This window comes from Ixodes scapularis, unplaced genomic scaffold (assembly GCF_016920785.2).
Source record: "Ixodes scapularis isolate PalLabHiFi unplaced genomic scaffold, ASM1692078v2 PGA_scaffold5__190_contigs__length_132052651, whole genome shotgun sequence".
NCBI lineage: Eukaryota > Metazoa > Arthropoda > Arachnida > Ixodida > Ixodidae > Ixodes > Ixodes scapularis.
In genome coordinates, this window is record NW_024609880.1 from 42,248,641 (window position 1) to 42,265,269 (window position 16,629).

Below are 16,629 nucleotides of genomic sequence, written 5' to 3' on the forward strand. Positions count from 1 at the left end.
CGCACGTCGTTCTTGTGTTGTAGGATTCGCTCCGAAAGCTCTTCGTCTCGCCGATGTAGGTCGCGGGGCACTCTGCGCAAGGAATGGTGTAAACCACGCACTAGGGTTTCTGTTTTGGTAGACGAACTTTCGGTCTGGGCATGAAGCTTCCCAGTGTGGACGTGGGCTTGTGGGCCACCAGAATACCTTCCTTTCCCAGTACTCGTGCGAGCGCCTCACTGGTTCCCTTTAAGTAGGGAACGCTGATACGCGCCACGCGCATTAGCGTGGCGCTCATCACAAGCCAGCCAGGAAAACCAGCCAGCGAAACAAGCCAGCCGAAGAATAGCTTGGCACGTATTCTGCACGTGCATGCAGCCAGTGTCGGTTGTTTCTATTTGTGGTTCTATTGGAACTAGGGAAATAAAAACCACGGGATGTAGCATATGCCAAAATATCAAGCCCCACACCTAAATCTTGTGTCTAAATATACCTTTTTGCTAAATTACTCAATTACCAAAGAGAATGCCGCGAGTGTAGTTACTCGCGCTGCACGTGCTGGCGTCTGAAGCAGTAAATGTTCTAAAGCTAAAACCTAAAACAAATGTTTTCTTGCACTCGCGGTCGTCAAGGCTTTGTTGTGGTTATTTACTTCGAATCTTGATGCTTGGGTAATTTATCATTATGCCTATTTCAGATAATATTCCATACAACACTCTGCTAAACTCCTATCAAATTCCCTTTATCGCAGTAGTTTGGGATGTTAGGCTGGCTTTGATAACAGCACTTAAAATGGAAGGAACCAACATTAAGTGTAGTATACATGGTTTTTGCTTTTATTTGAATATATTCCTGACACCCCCTAATTTTTTTTTGTCGCGGATTTTAGTATGGTGTCAGAGGGCTACCCAATTAATATTTTGCTGCAGAGTCACGTGTATTCTTAATAAAGCCAAAAAAACGCAACTGCTGGAAACCGAAACCGAAACCTCCCCAAGGAGGTCGGAGAAATGTAGAGGACGAGATAGAGCCGGAAGTTACGTGCAACACCCAACAGCGCTTTTCTTTTTGCCGAGCGCAGCACACGACGTGAGTGCCGTGTGCCGTGCGATTGCTTTGCAGTTATGTTTGTTCCGCTCGCTGTCCTGCACTTCAAGATAAGCGTATTTTTTTATTTTTACACTGAAGAGTTGGAAATGAGTGCTGAATGCCCGTGATTGGTTCCGGGTTCCGGAAAGAATGACCCTAAGATGTTGCGTGGGGAGCTGCCTCACAGGTTCTGTATCCAAAAATGACATTATGCGGCAGAGTCTGCCCAAGTTTCTGAAAGATCAATGGTGTCGGGACCAATCCCTTACAAAAATCTGTAGTTAAATTCTTTTGAATTTTTGTTGAAAATTTTCTGGAGTCCTATTGAATTTCTTTTTAAACTTTTTGATGTTTTTTAGACTTTGTTTTGACAACTTATTTAACTCCTAGTTAAAATTGGCCACTTAAATTTTTTTAAATTCCTTTTTACATACATTCTTTTGAATTCCTTCTTACATAAATTTTGTTGAATTCCTTTTGACAAAACCGCAGATGAACGTTTAAAAAAACACTAAATTTTTTAATATATTTTTTTTTATTTCGTTAGGAAATAGTGTCTTTTTGATACATACACATCCCACAAATAGGCAATGTAAACAAACACAAACACCATCAAGCACTCAACACCAGAAACACAGTCCTGTTGACAGCACCAGAGCCTTATATAGCCTACATATTGAAGGTAATCATTTGGCCGGTGACCACCTCGGCACTCACTAAGTTTCCAAGTCTCTGGTCTCCTTCTCGAAAGTCTGTCAAAGGAAAGACAGTGTTTCGCAGTTCGTGGACTCTATCTCTTACTAAAAAGCATTGGTACAACTAGTAATAATTTCGTGTAGTCGCTAAAACAACGTCCACAAAAACGGCTCATAGAACAAATGTTTATCGCTTCTCTGCATAGCACCACTCGGGACGAAGCCAGTCAAGGCGGTTGCTTCACTTTAAAATAGTTATTTTGCTCTTCTTTACTAGTTGAATAGGGTCAATAATGCAAGGATTGGCATTTACAAAGTGAGAACGGCAGGGCGTGTTTTTCGAACGCCTGCCCTCCAGCACGCGCCACATGCCTTCCGTCGTGCTTTGACTGCGCAGTCGAGCTCGAGGGGCGCGAGACGTCGAAGAGTTGTCAAGGATAGAAGGCTCGCGCTGGAGGCAGGAGAACGGAAGCTCCTCCCTATGGTTCTCAACTTGTCAGAGACTATTGAGAAACTTAGTGACTTTTGACATTCAGTCAAGATGTATTATGTTCAATAAAAAGTCAACAGAAAGTCTGTAGCTTTTCTTTTGACACTGGTTACAGAAAGTCAACTGAATAATTTAAACACGAAGTAAATAGAGCGTCTGCAGCATTTCTGATAACAATTTCAACAGGAAGTCAACAGAAAAAAAGATCCAACGTAGAGTTAATAGAAAGTCAATAGAAAATCGTAAAAAAAGTTTCAACACAAAATCAACAAACTTTTTGTTGACCATGTCAACAGGAAGTCAGTCGAAATAAAGTAATCAAAGTGAACAAGAAGTCAACACATTTTCAATAAAAAGTAAAAAAAAAAAAAAAAAAAAAAACATCCGTCATATCGGACCCCGCACCCGACCGCAGACCAAATAAAATAATAAAAAATGTATCTTTTTATAAAATATTATAAAGAAATAATGTCAATAGGTTTTCTTCTTATTTTTTAGAAAATAACCTACGAAAAACGTTGTTACAAATTCTTTTTAATTTTTTTTATAAATAAGTCTACAAAACAAAATCTATTGTTTTTCCTTTTGAATTTTTTTAGAAAATATCCTATAGAAAAACGTCTTTACAAGTTCTTTTTAATTTTTTATAAATAAGTCTACAAAACAAATTTTATTGTTTTTCCTTTTGAATTTTTTTAGAAAATATCCTGGGTGATTTCAGATAAGATCGACCAAAGGGTGGCTGGTCGACATTTTTAAATCAACTGATGTTTTTATATGACATTGTCTAGTGTCTGGTATAAACGAATCCACACTTAGTTTTGACCAGAAAAAAAATTTGGAGACAAGAAAAATCGTAAGGCAGGGAGAGGTGGACAGTTGCAATAACGCGCACTGATGGAGGGGGCAAGTTTGAAAGTGAATAATTAAAACAATAAAATTAGGAGACTTTTAAAACTTTTTACAAAGAAACTATGGGTACAACTTGCTTGTAATATAAAGTCATAATATTTATTAAAAATTTATTTAGTTTTCTAAAATTGCCAAACATGCCTGCTCGAACGACAAATGGCAAACTTTGGGAATCTGTATCTCATGAAATAATTTAATCATTATTACATAACTTGCAGACATTATTTTACTTATATATGGCTATTATTGAAAAATAAATAAGGTATCTGAGTGACACAATAGTTACAATATATTTAGGCAAACATGGGAAAAAAATCAAACAAAGAAAAATTCCAATGCGTATAAAAAAAAAACACCACCTTCGATTTTTTTCAAATTTGGGTACCCTGTTATACTCTATTTCGGCATTCATTTCTATTAAAACCATGTTGCATCATTGCACTGTGAAAGAAGAAACAACTCCCCAAAGTAGGGTCCTTTTTCAAAGCCTACACTTAGCAGTGTCCTATACAAGAAGTGACTCTGAGTTCCAGTTCCATGAAACTTGCGCAAATCTTTTATATACATTTATTCAGATGAGGTCATTGATAAAAAGAGCGATCGGTCACACAGTAAAAGGGAGGAGAAACTATATACAGCATTTTACATAAGCGTACAAAGTGGTATCATATTAGAGACTAATGATTTGAGAAAAGATGATGCAGTGTGAAGTTGTACCTTCCGGTATATTTTACATCTAGAGTAAAATAAATAACTTTACTTCCACACACAAAAACAAAGATATAATAGTAAGATATTTAGGTTGGCTGTGTATTTACGATTACAAACAATTTCAGGTGACGGATGCCATAGTGCCTAACTGGAGCAGCTTCGATGCTCTCGGTGTATGAATGAATCGTGGCAAGCCGATATATTTTATCCTGCTCGAGGATAACATTTTGGGATTTTTTTTATAGTGATCAGATAAAAATTATTAGTAACCACCAACAAAAACAGCAGGTTAAATACCCCGTGAAGAAAAATGTGACAAATAAGATGTCCCTGCATTCAAAATGAGCAGTCCATGGGAAATCAAATTCGGCACTTTACGCTAAGGTTTTCCTCTCTGTACCCATTTAATAAAGTTGCTTCCAAGCAGATCCGACTGTCCGTGCTACATTTACGTCACAGGTCCCTTCTGTTGATGACTTGCTGAGCCGCCACGCGTGCCAAGACTGAATGTCAGGGAAGGCGCGCACCGTCAGCCACTCTTCTTTTTTTTGTTCACGATACCGAACAACCTCATTTTCGTCCAGATATACAAGATGCACGCCTTTCAGTTTCTTTGATAGAACGCTCACCATTGTCCTGGCCGTCTGAATTGCGCTTACTGAACGTTCTCTCAGGTTGTTCAGCGTGGCCTGGTGCTTCACGAGTCCGCAAACTCCGTCACATGCATTTTTCCCATGTCCAGATGCAGAAAATAACCACTGGGCTTGTGGGCAATCGTCCTTTGCAAATTGGTGAAGCTGGTAGCGATTCTTGAAATTACTGGCGGCGCCGTCGCTTACGTACGTCACGTACGAGTATACCGCAACGTTGTCTTCAACCCACTCCTTCACTTTTTCTAGAGCCAAGCAAGCGTGAGCGGCGTCGTGACACAGGTCCTCACTGATGATTGCAAAGCTGTTTGTAGATTTTCTTGTCGTCACTACACATGTAAATATCGAAACTTGTTTTTTTTTTTCCAGTGATATGCTTGCACTTCGTCAGGAAGCACGATGGTCCAGTTTTCAGCAAAGTCAAAATGAAAGACAATGCTCCCGCGTTGCATGCACTGTTTTTCATCGTAGATCGCTTTACCTTGCGTTTGCCGGATATGGTTGTGGAGTACCCAACTTCCAACCGTCACTTGGATGACTTTTAGGAAAGTCTCAGGTTCCAAAGTTTTTTTCACAAGGTCGCCGGACTCCCATGTTGCAAGCACAATCTCTTCATCCTCCGGGATATCAAGTTCCTGGAGTGTAAGAAACTGGCCTTTTGGGCAGTGATCACAGTCTCCTTGAAGGCACAGTTCTGTTGCTGGGTCGCACAGAAATGCCGAGTTCATTTCACCAGTGTTGAATGTTGAGCCTGTAACGTTCTCTAGAGCGGCAATACAAAGATAATAATTGGCGCAGCGCACACAAACGCACACTTCCTAGTGTGGAATACATTGGACCCATCTAGGGCGCAACAAATAAAATTTCGTTAGCCCAACGCCGGAATCGGGATGCTTGTTTTTGAATATACGGAAGGCCCCTCGTATTGAGCGTGTCATGAAGCGCTTTGGCACGAACGTTTTCTCTCCGTTGAGCATGACAGAGATGACGTCCTTCTGGTTGGGACTTTGGCGCGAACATTGTAGCTCGTCTTTCGTGAAGTACTCTAGGGCAGCAGACAGGTTCTCAGGGCTCACCTTGCACCTCGTGTAAGGATCCGGCTCATACCACACGCCATGCTTTTTCTTGAGTTTTCGGGATTTACTGATGAGGTACATTGAGGCCTGTGGAATCATCTTTTGAACCTCATTCTTCGTCAGTGCTGACGGCAGGATTGTAAGAAGCTGACAACGTTCCCGGAGAGAGGTGGCGGTTTCAAAGGCCTGCCGAAAGTTGTCCACCCACTCAGTGCATGTGGAGCATGTTGGTTCGGACGACCCCGATGGTGCGTCCCTGTCGTACGCAATACGTAGCCTTGAGCGTATATTCTTGACAGCAACCTGCTCCAGTTCTGTCTGCTTTCTCTTGACATAGGCAGGCCTGTCCCGACTTCTTACGACGCTTGGTTGTCTCAGCGGCGACACATCTGTAGGTAGTATGCTGCGATTTAGATCTTAATTGCTTCTTCAGCTGGCACAAATATGTCAGGGCACTGCTCTGAGCTTCGCATCGAGATCTCCTTAATGATGTGCATGAAGCAATGGTAGCACAGGTAGTCCGTCGCACTCACTTTGGTGGAACAGTCAGGCGGAAGAATTTGCTTCAACGAGTTTAGGTCCAACTCGCCAACACTTCGAAAATTCCGCTGCTTTGGTATAGTCTTTTTGTGTTTGCAAAAGTAATCTGCACAAAACACTCGTTCGGAGCTCCAGGACGTCTTCATAATGTATACATAAATAATAGAAATTAAACCCCAACTGATGGCATATAATTGCCAAGTGAAAGAACTACTGGGTGCACAAGTGACAAGTCCGAGGCTGAGGAGCTCACTCACTGCAAACGTACATTTGAAAAGAGAGGTCACAACTGAGGCTGTCGGCAAAGCTTGATCCACGTCAAAGGAAGAAAGAGGGAAAGTCTCCAGACAAAAAACTGTGGTCAGCGGCCTTCAAAAAAGACTTTCCGGAATCGCACTGTCGTCCCTCCACGCGCTGATATGAAAGCACCCGAGCTTCTACCACGTGGTTCATGACACAGCCTGAGCCATGTCGGCGACCGGTTCGCGAGGGGTTGGCGGTGGGGTTACGTTGATGGTCACTCGGATGAGCCCTTGCTGTACTGAGCTACCGCCTGCAGTGCCTTATCGCCGGCTGGTGTCAACAACGAGAACACACACACCCTGTCTACACCAAACCTACAAGCGTTCACCGCACACGCGTCGCCGCCGCTTTTAAGATTTTGTGAAATTGCTTTCTTTTGCCGCGGAGAACCGCCTTATCTTAACTACGCGCCTGAAATCCTTCCAGGCGGGCGTACACAATATCAAGCGTTTCAAAAAATGCCCGTGGAGTAGAACTATGGGAAAATTCGGAGCCCGCGATGTCGATATCGTCGCCGTTGTGTTAGTACACCGTCGCGTACTGCAGTCCCCCGTTGGGGGAGGGGGGGGGGGGGGCGGTCTTACTACGATAACATGGCGACAGCGTTTACACTCTATGTATTTACGCGAGGCTCGAGTATTTGGGGATAATGCTGCCGGTTGGTGTGCCCCTTTGTGCCTGATATTATCGCCCGTGACGCCAGCGAGTGAGATGGCGACAGGCATGACTGCTCAGTAAACAGGCGTCGGCGGCCATGTTTTGCTGGTTGAAGCGAACCCCCTCGTCCTTGACAGCGAGCGGGGAAATGCGAAAAAAAGATTGTATCGGCCGTTTTGCCAGAACTAGCGACGAGTGTCGTCTGCGGTTTCCGGCAACTATTTTGCCATAATCGTGAGCTTAGCGAGGAAATGATTTTTGCTAGCCACAGAACACGACCACGCAGAAAGGGAATGCTTGAACATGTTTTTGTTCTGGATATATATCAGGGATATATATGAGAGAGAGAGAGAGCGAGAGATGAAGGTAGAGCGGAAGAGGGAATAGCATATAGTGTTGCAGGAGAATAAAGTAAACAAAGTTCCTAGTGGCCGATGGCTGCATGATCTTTTCTCGGATCACTAGTCCGTAATATGATACCTCTTTGTACACAGTAGTTTCTCCTTAATTTAAGTGTGTGAACGATTTCTTTAGTTATCATTGGCCTCATCTGAATAAAAATATATAAAAGATGTGTGTTGGTTTCATGAAACTGGAACTCAGAGTCAGTTCTTGTATAAAACACTGCTAAGTGTAGGCTTTGAAAAAGGACCCTACTTTGGGGAGTTGTATCTTCTTTCTCAATAAAATGATGCAACATGTTTTTAATGGAAATGAATGCCGAAATAGAGTATAACAGGTTACCTGAATTTAAAAAAAATCGAGGGTGGTGTTTTTTTTATTCGCATCGGAATTTTTCTTTGTTTGATTTTTTTTCCATGTTTGACTAAATATATCCTAACTATTGTATCACACAGATACCTTAGTTATTTTTTAAATATTAGCTATATATTAGTAGAATAATATCTGCAAATTATATCATAATGATTAAATTATTTCATGAGATACAGACCTCCAAAGTTTGCCATTTGTCGTTCGAGCAGGCATGTTTGTCAATTTTTAGAAAAATAAATAAATTTTAAATAAATATCATTACTTTATATTACAAGCAAGCTATACCCATAGTTTGCGCCTAAAACGTATTAGAGTTCTCCTAATGTTATCGCTTTAGTTATTCACTCTCAAACGGGCCCCCTCCATCAGTGCGCGTTAATGCAACTGTCCACCACCTCATGCCTTACGATTTTTCCTGTCCCCAAGTATTTTTTCTAGTCAAAACTAAGTTTGGATTCGTTCATACCAGACACTAGACAATAACATATAAAAACATCAGTTGATTTGAAAATGTCGACTAGCCATCCTTTGGGTGATCTTATCTGAAATCACCCTCCTAAGAAAAACGTCTTTACAAGTTCTTTTTAATTTTTTTATAAATAAGTCTACAAAAAAATTCAATATTTTTTCTTTCGAAAGTTTTTTGACAATAGTCAAAACAAAGTGTGTTTAAACGGAATTCAGTAGATGGCGGAAAGTCAATAAGAAGTCTAAAAAAATTAAAAAGAATGTTTTTTGAGACCCGTTTTTGTAAGGGATGGCTGGCTGCAATTCCTGCAGAACAGTTACGGGCACCTCGGAAAGCGGACGCTACCCGATTTATATGCTCCTTGCATTTTGTGCAAAGTGACTACATGAGTTCACAGATGACAAAAAGGGAGTCCCATAACATTTAGTTCAGCAACGCTTCGTCCACACTTTTGTCTTTTTTTTTCACCAATAATTGTAAAAAATAATGTAAATATCACAAAATGAAAGAAAAACGAATCAAATTGAACACAAATTGTGATGACAGGGAAAGATTACTACTATTGTATATTTTCTAAAGTGGCGAAGCGGGCGAGTTGGTTCATGACTTCAAAAGGCCTTCCTTTTTCGACGTTTTTTTTTTTTTTTATTTTTTTTTTGGGGGGGGGGAGTTTTGTTTATTGTTAGTGCTTTTAATTTTATGATGTATTTTGCTTTTTTAGATTAATAATAGGAGCTTTCAAGAATTTGCTATAGGGAGAGTGTTTCTTGTGTGTAACTGTTGCTTTCGAGAATGGAAAAAAAAAAAAGAAAAAAAAAATTCCTTTTTTGGAGAAATTAGCAGCCTTAGAAACGCTCTGGCGACGCAGCCACTCTCACTCTGGGAATATATTATTTTTCATATCTAGATTCGATATAGAATCTAAACATTCCCCTTGCCTCCTCAATCATGCTCAGAACCAACGTTGTGCGTAATCCGTTACCAGTAACTAAATCACTTGTAATCCCATACTAGTAAGACGACCTCAACAAAGAGAAAGGCAAGAATGAAAGGACCATCCTTGGAGTCGATGAACTGTGTCACCTCCTTGAGTTATGTCTTAGTATAACTTCCACTTCAGCATTAATGAAGATTTTTGTACCCAGACCCGCGGTACAGCCATGGGTGCGTCGATTTGAGTCACAACATCAAATATGACGATGGAGGTCATTGAACAAAGGGCGCTGCAGTCGTTCGCTCCATTCCCCGAAGTGTTCTTGCGCTGCGTCCAACGATATCTTCTTTATTATAAAAAAAGAAAGAACTCAGAAGTAGACAAGCTTTTAGTGCATCTAAAGATCATCAAGCCGGCCATGCAAGTGCGATACGGTGCGAACATGGGAATGCGGTCATGGTACATCGGTTTTAGCACTCGAAAGACAGAACGTGCTATCGCGATCAATATGACAATAGGAGTGCGAACACAGCTCCGCGTGGCCCAAGGTAGTATCAGTGCATCCTGTCGATTTCTCTTTGAAGCATAAGTGCACCTTGAGGTCGGGACATATCTTCTCTAGCGATTGCAGCACCACACTGCACTTCCTGGTCGTCCGCCAGCGAAAAACGCTCGGCGAAATCGCGAAACGGTTTACCGATGACGAAGAGATTTTTTTCTCTACCAATATGCGCCGGCATAAATTACTTGTATAAATATTTTAGGGTCATCTTTTTGATTAGGATATTTTAGTAGACTATTTCCATGACTCCGATAACAATACCCGATACTTTGTCAACGCCTTTAAGCATGCATCATGTTGTTATCGGAGGTATCAAAACAATCAACTAAAACTGTCGAGTATTTATTTCGCATCTGTTTTGCGAGAGAAAGGGCCACCAGTGCACACAGGTGAGAAGTTAGCGATGTGTGTGCGTGGGTGATACCATTTATCGTAGAAAACAACGCAAAGGAAAAAAAAAACTACGAGGAGGTTATGTGTGTTTCTTCTACGTCCTTGTAGTTTTCTTCGCTCCGACTTCCATGATGAAGGGTACGTATCACCCACGCTCGCATCGCGCTAACTTCTTGCCTGTGCACATTGGTGGTTCTTTGCTCTCGCAAAACTCATGCGAAGAGAATAATAATAGGCAGTTTTAGTTCATGCGAATAATCTACGAAAACATCCTAATAAAAAGGATGACCCTAAAAATATTTATAAAAGTAATTTTTGCTGGCGCGCACTGCTAGCGAAGAATGTCCTTCCTCATTGATCAAGAGTTTAGCGGTTTCGCCGAAAGTTTTTCCTTAGCAGACGGCGCGAAAGTGCAGAGTGGTGCAGCGATCGCAACCCTTACAAAAAATTTATATCTGGCCAGTTCAGACATGGGCATATCAAAAATTGGCCACATATAGCCTGATATGGTATATCTGCCAGATATAGCCTGATACCCCTGGCAAGGTATGGAGATCCCAGATCTGGCTAAGTAAGGAAATCCCAGATCTGGCCAGGCAGTTCAAAAGGACACAAGCCTGAAATCAGCATTATATATTTTTATTGTCTACAATTCTCCCAAGTGCCCCGGCCCGCACTCAAGGAGTTATGGAAACGGTGACCCTTCAGCTCCCTAGTGATCGCTAGTTATGACCAATTCCATGGTTACACAGTCATAGAGTAATATACACAAGGTAAAGAGCGGACACTGCCATAGGCCCAGCGGCCCAGATAGACCAGTGACAGGTAGCGCTCCTAGCGGGCGGTATTAAGTATAATCTGATTCCGTTTCCGGTCAAGTTAGTTTCGGTTTCGGTTTGGGTGATTTTGCTCCGGTTCTCCAATACCCTTCTCTCTTTCTTTCCTCCCCGCCTCGCTCATCTCTCGGGAGCACCTTGACTCCCGAAGCCGCTGTTGTTTTTTTTTGTGTTTTTTTTAATACTGACACACTTTTGCTTAATTTTTACGATAGAGTCCGTGCAAAATGTGTCAAACAATATTTCAACTCACTTCACATAGCAGAAGTATATATATTTCTTGTTCTTTTTATATTGTAAAGCATTGAAGTTACACAATCACCGCATTGACTCCTGGCTGGTGGAGCATTTTGGGGTCAACAACAGTAAGTGGTTCGAACACATTTTTTTGGACCACATTCATGTACACACGATTTACTTCAGAAGCTCTGTATGTTTTATAAGAAAGAGATCGATACTCACAAAAATAAATGACTATGGAGGACTTCGGCATTCGTAAACTTCGTAATAGATTCTTAGCGGAACCAAGTTAACAAAACCCTTCCACGGAGAACATGCTGTATGATACATTTACTTTCACGCCGACTCGGGTACGGGAAGTAAGTGCAAAAATAAATAAGACATCGCTATCATTACCAGTCATAAGAGTATAATAACAGTTCGAAGCACACGCCGGATAGTACAAATTCCCGATTTTCGGCAAATATAAAAAAAAGAAACACCAATTTGCATAGCCTCAAGCTCATTGCGGGCGAGCCATTACCAAACAATGAGAACTCTATTCGAAATCTGACAAGATTCAACGTCCCTAAATATTCCCCGAAATTGTTCAGAAAAGAAATATGGCTTCAGAAAAAAACTGCTAAAAAACTATGGACAGTGGATACAAAAGTGGATACATTTTCTTTCAGATATTGTTAACCTCTATACACTATTTTCTATCGAATTTTTTTAGAAAGTGGACAAATATTTTTGTTAGGGAGCCGTGATACACATTCGCTGGAAAAAGGGGAAACAAATATTTGGAGAGCAAGCTGCACCACCCACTTAATCACTTTTTGTTTTTGGTTTGGCAACCGCCTCTGTTAATACGCTATTAACAGTTAAACTTATCTCGTTCTTACTAGCCACTGAAGAGTGCAACTGAACTTTGTCCGAATTCCGGTTAAGAAATAAAACATGTCAACACGAGCGTATTCTGCAAAACAATTTTAAAAACCCTTTGTGGTACTCCTCTGGGCAAAGGCGAAAACCTCGAACATGGCACACACTCCTCGAACATGTGTCACACTCTCTATTATGGGAAGAAAGTGATTTTCTAGTTGCTGAATGAAATGAAAGGCAGCCTGTGATGGTACTACTAAGTTCCCGAAGAATTTTCCAGGCACGTGGTATGCTTTAGGAACAAGACAGTACTGGTGAGGCCTGGTCAAGTTATGAGACTCATCCGATAGCAGCTGAGAACAGCCCCAGCTGTAAGTTGTCTGTTCAAGAAAAAGCTTGATCAAATAGCCCCAAACGTAATAAAAACGTGGACGAGTCATCAATTATGTTAGACCTGATGTCTGATGCCAGCTCAGAAATATCCTCTAGTGGCGGGAAGTTATCAATTGGAAGACATTCCACAATGTCTGAAATTAAACTTTTATGGTGCGAAGATATTTGCAACTCCTTTAGGAGGTCAGCCTTGTCATCTTCTACGTTTTCACTGTCCGACAGTTTGAACTGTTTCTTTATCCAGAGGTGTTTTAGTCCTGAGGTGAACTGATGCACATTTGGGTTCGTGTTGCAGCCCAGCATTTGTCGTATATAGCTCCAAAAACGTTCTCAAGTGTGTCTTACTGCAGGCGTCGTGTAAGTAAGAACTTAAAGTCATGGCTGCTTGAAAGCTCATCCCAGAGCATGAGGACACTTTTTATAGTAACTTGCCACCCAATGATGTCTTATGGCTGCCTTCTACTTTGGGACTGCCATGCTGAAATCCATCCGAGTTACTGGTGGAGAAAATTAAGTATATTTGAGATTCTCCCTTCAGAATGGCATGACGCAACTTCTGCCCTGTCTTCTTGAATTTTTTAGCTATTTAGACAAACAAAAAGTATGCACATCCTATCACAGAAATAGGCTGTAGCCATGGCTGCCTCAGGAAGTTCCTTTGCATACACAAGAGATATGATTACAAGAAAGATTGAGGCACTCAGTACCTGTGGGGCACAATTTTCTTCCATGTTACAGAAAGGTTTTTGAAGAAATGTGCCTCTCAGTAAGTTTCGGAGTCAATTGCAAGCTAATCTCATGGATAGAACAATGAAGTTCAGCAATAGAAGACCACTCAATGACCTCATTTCCAATGCAAAGTTTGTGGGCTCGGAGATTGCTCTTGGTTGTTTTGGGAAGGTGCGGAACATCAAAGACAAAGTAAACGTGTTCGTTGTCAACTTCAAAAAATGGCTTATCACCACACACACCAAGCTTACGTTTGAAGCCCCCTAACCACAGACCACAGTCTTTACTGTGAAGCCAACAGTCTTAAAGGGGCCATGCACTGATATTTGTTTTTTGCGCAAATACCGCTTAGAACGAATGCCTGACGTTAATGATTTGTAAAATATACCCGTTCGTTTTCACCACACGCAATCGAAGTCGCAGAAAAAAATAAAGAAAAATGAGCAGAGTTCACCCCCTTAACTCGCAGCCAGAACAACCGGCCCCGTGATCTGGAGCCGATTATATGCCGCCAATGTTGATCATAGTCATGCGCTGGGGTTGGCAAGGCACAGGACACGCGCTGAGTTCCAGATTTTGTTATGGTTCGGCTGCTGTCGTCATTGCAGCGATTTGACATAGGACACTACCCGAATGTTTCTCGAGCTATCGATTATCACGAGCCCAAATCGAGTGTCCACGCCATGCTCGGGTCCAATCCATGAGCCGCATTCAAATATCGTCACTGGGCGGTACTGCTACCGTCCAGCTATATCATCAGGTTTTTCGAAGGAGAGATTGAATAAAAACATTGGGTTTTGTCCTCGAAATTACAGCGCAACAGGGGAGTTTCTTGGTCAGTGGCGTCGCGTGCGAGCATCCTTGAGTCTCACTAGTGCCAGTAAGCTCGTGTAAAGTGAAAAACATTCCAATTAAATATCATTGCACCGCCCCTTTAAGCTCCCGAATGAGAGAAATGAGGAGACTGCGTTAAACAGAAGACGTTGTTGGAGTGTGCACAACAGTGTGTGCAAACGCACCTCCTGGAAATTTCAGACAGCATAACAACCAAGGCTCTATCTGCAATGTTAGAGGTTCGTTCAACACCGTCATCTGTAAACCCATGGACAATGTCGTGTGCAAGGTCGTAAGTTAAATTCTTTTTTTAAAACAATCTCATCGAAAATCAACATGCACACACGTTCAACTGCAGCCAGACAGCCCGGCAGAAAAAACAGCGCGAGAAGCTCGAACCGATCGGCTCCACGAATTCACGCCGAGCATGCGAGCACGCGGGCGGTCATGCGTCACCTTGATTGATGCAAAGTCGACCGAACATGATGCAGCAGAAAGCACAAATGGACGGCACGCACGGCACAGACGAACGACGCAGGGACGAGCAGAGGCCATGCAGAATGATGCAGAGGCGACGGCGTGCAGGCAGGCAGGCCATGGCAGGCGCCATTCATCACGTGGTTTTTGTGACGTATTTGATTTAATCTATTTAGTCGTTTTAAGCACTTTAAACAATTTTAAAGCATTGCCATTTAAAAAATAAATACTTTTCACAGTAAGAGTTTTAATTAATTTTAACCAAATTGTAGAAAAACGCCACGTAGCGGAGGGTATGAAACGCACTATCTGGGCCGCGAATCGGCTCCTGTGTCCTCTCTTTACGTTTACTATATTACTCTATGACTAGGGTTCGGAGTTTTCGGTTTAAACCGATAAAAACCGATAAAAGTACGCCGAATTCATTTTTGGAAATTCGGTTTTAACCGGAAAAGGTCAGTGTTTAGGTTCGGCAGTTTCGATTTAAACCGATAAAAACCGATAAAATTTCGTCGAATCCATTTTTTAAAATTCAGTTTTAACCGGAAAAGGTCACTTTGACCGTCCAGTCGTACCGCAGAGCCGTGGCGAGCGTGTTTTCAAACTCGTTGTGAGGAAGACTGACTGGATGCAAGCTCTGCATGTTGTATTGTGCTTCAAAACGTCGCACCGTGTCTCTTTCGGCGATTTTGACTCAGGCAGCGCGTCATCTCCTCAGCCTGCCAGCGTCCAGTGTTAGCGTTGAGAGGGCGTTCTCGAAGCTCAGGGTCATATATTAACAGGAAAGAAATAGTGTGGATCAAGAAGGAGAACCTGGGGCAGTACATGTTTGTGTGTACTATAATGAGATCACGTATTCCTGATGTACAGAAGGTGAGGTTCCATGTTTTTGGGGCATAGGCTTCATATCTGATTTGTTTGTACTTCTGCGATTTTTTCTGTTTCTTTTACAGTTGAACACATTTGCCAAATGAAGTGCCCATTTCTTTTTCAATGTATCTGTTCCGTTATTTTTTGAGTGATCACAAATATCAGAGCTACGTACAAGGATCATCTGATCCGGTGTCCGTTGGTGCTTATTTTATATTCACAGAAAAAAGCCGATAAATTTTTGCGGGCATAAATATACGCCGAAAAAAACCGAAAATTGAATTTTAAAATAAACACCGAAAAAAGTACGCCGAATTTTGAAAAAATAGAAACCGAAAACGCAGAACCCTATCTATGACACAGTTTCGAGTGTAATTCGTAGTCACCCTGAACAAGCATTCCATAGGGCTCAAGTACCTATCATATCACTTTTAAATTTTCTCGTCAATGGCAGCGTTTATGACACTGTGCATTCTGTCAAACCTTCAACCAAGCTGAGCCGCCGAAATCTCTTACCATATTATCATTCTCGTCATTATTGTTTTAGCAGGAATTACTTAAAAGCCGAGAATTCACAACAACCAAAACCGGGATTTAGCTCGGATTCAGCGGAGCTGTTTATGACATTTTTACCGTTTCTAACTTAATATCAGCGTCTTTGAAGCTGTACGAGAATGATAATATTGTAAGAGATATGTCTGCAGCTCATCCAGATTGAAGGTTGGACGAAATGCACAGTACTGACATTGGCGGGACATTTTAAAAGTGGTATGGCAGGTATTTGGGTTTTGTACGGCACGTCTTCAAGGTGACTCCGAATTACACTCAAATCTGTGTAACCATAGAATTGCTCGAAATTTTCGATCACTAGGCAGCTGAAGAAACACCGTGCCCATGATTCCTCGAGTACGGGCCGAGGCGCTTGGTGGAAGTAGCAAATTGTCTATTCGGGCGTAATGTTAACACTTTGAAATAATTAAGCTACACTGAAATCCTCGTGAAAACTAGCACAAATAATCTCAAACTTAAGCTTGTCAAAGCTGAAGTTTGGGACTATTTGTGCTAATATTTAGCTCGCGAACAATGAGTCATTACGAGTTTGCTAACAAAGAATTTTTTTACTTTTTTTAACTTTTTAATATATTGAAAACC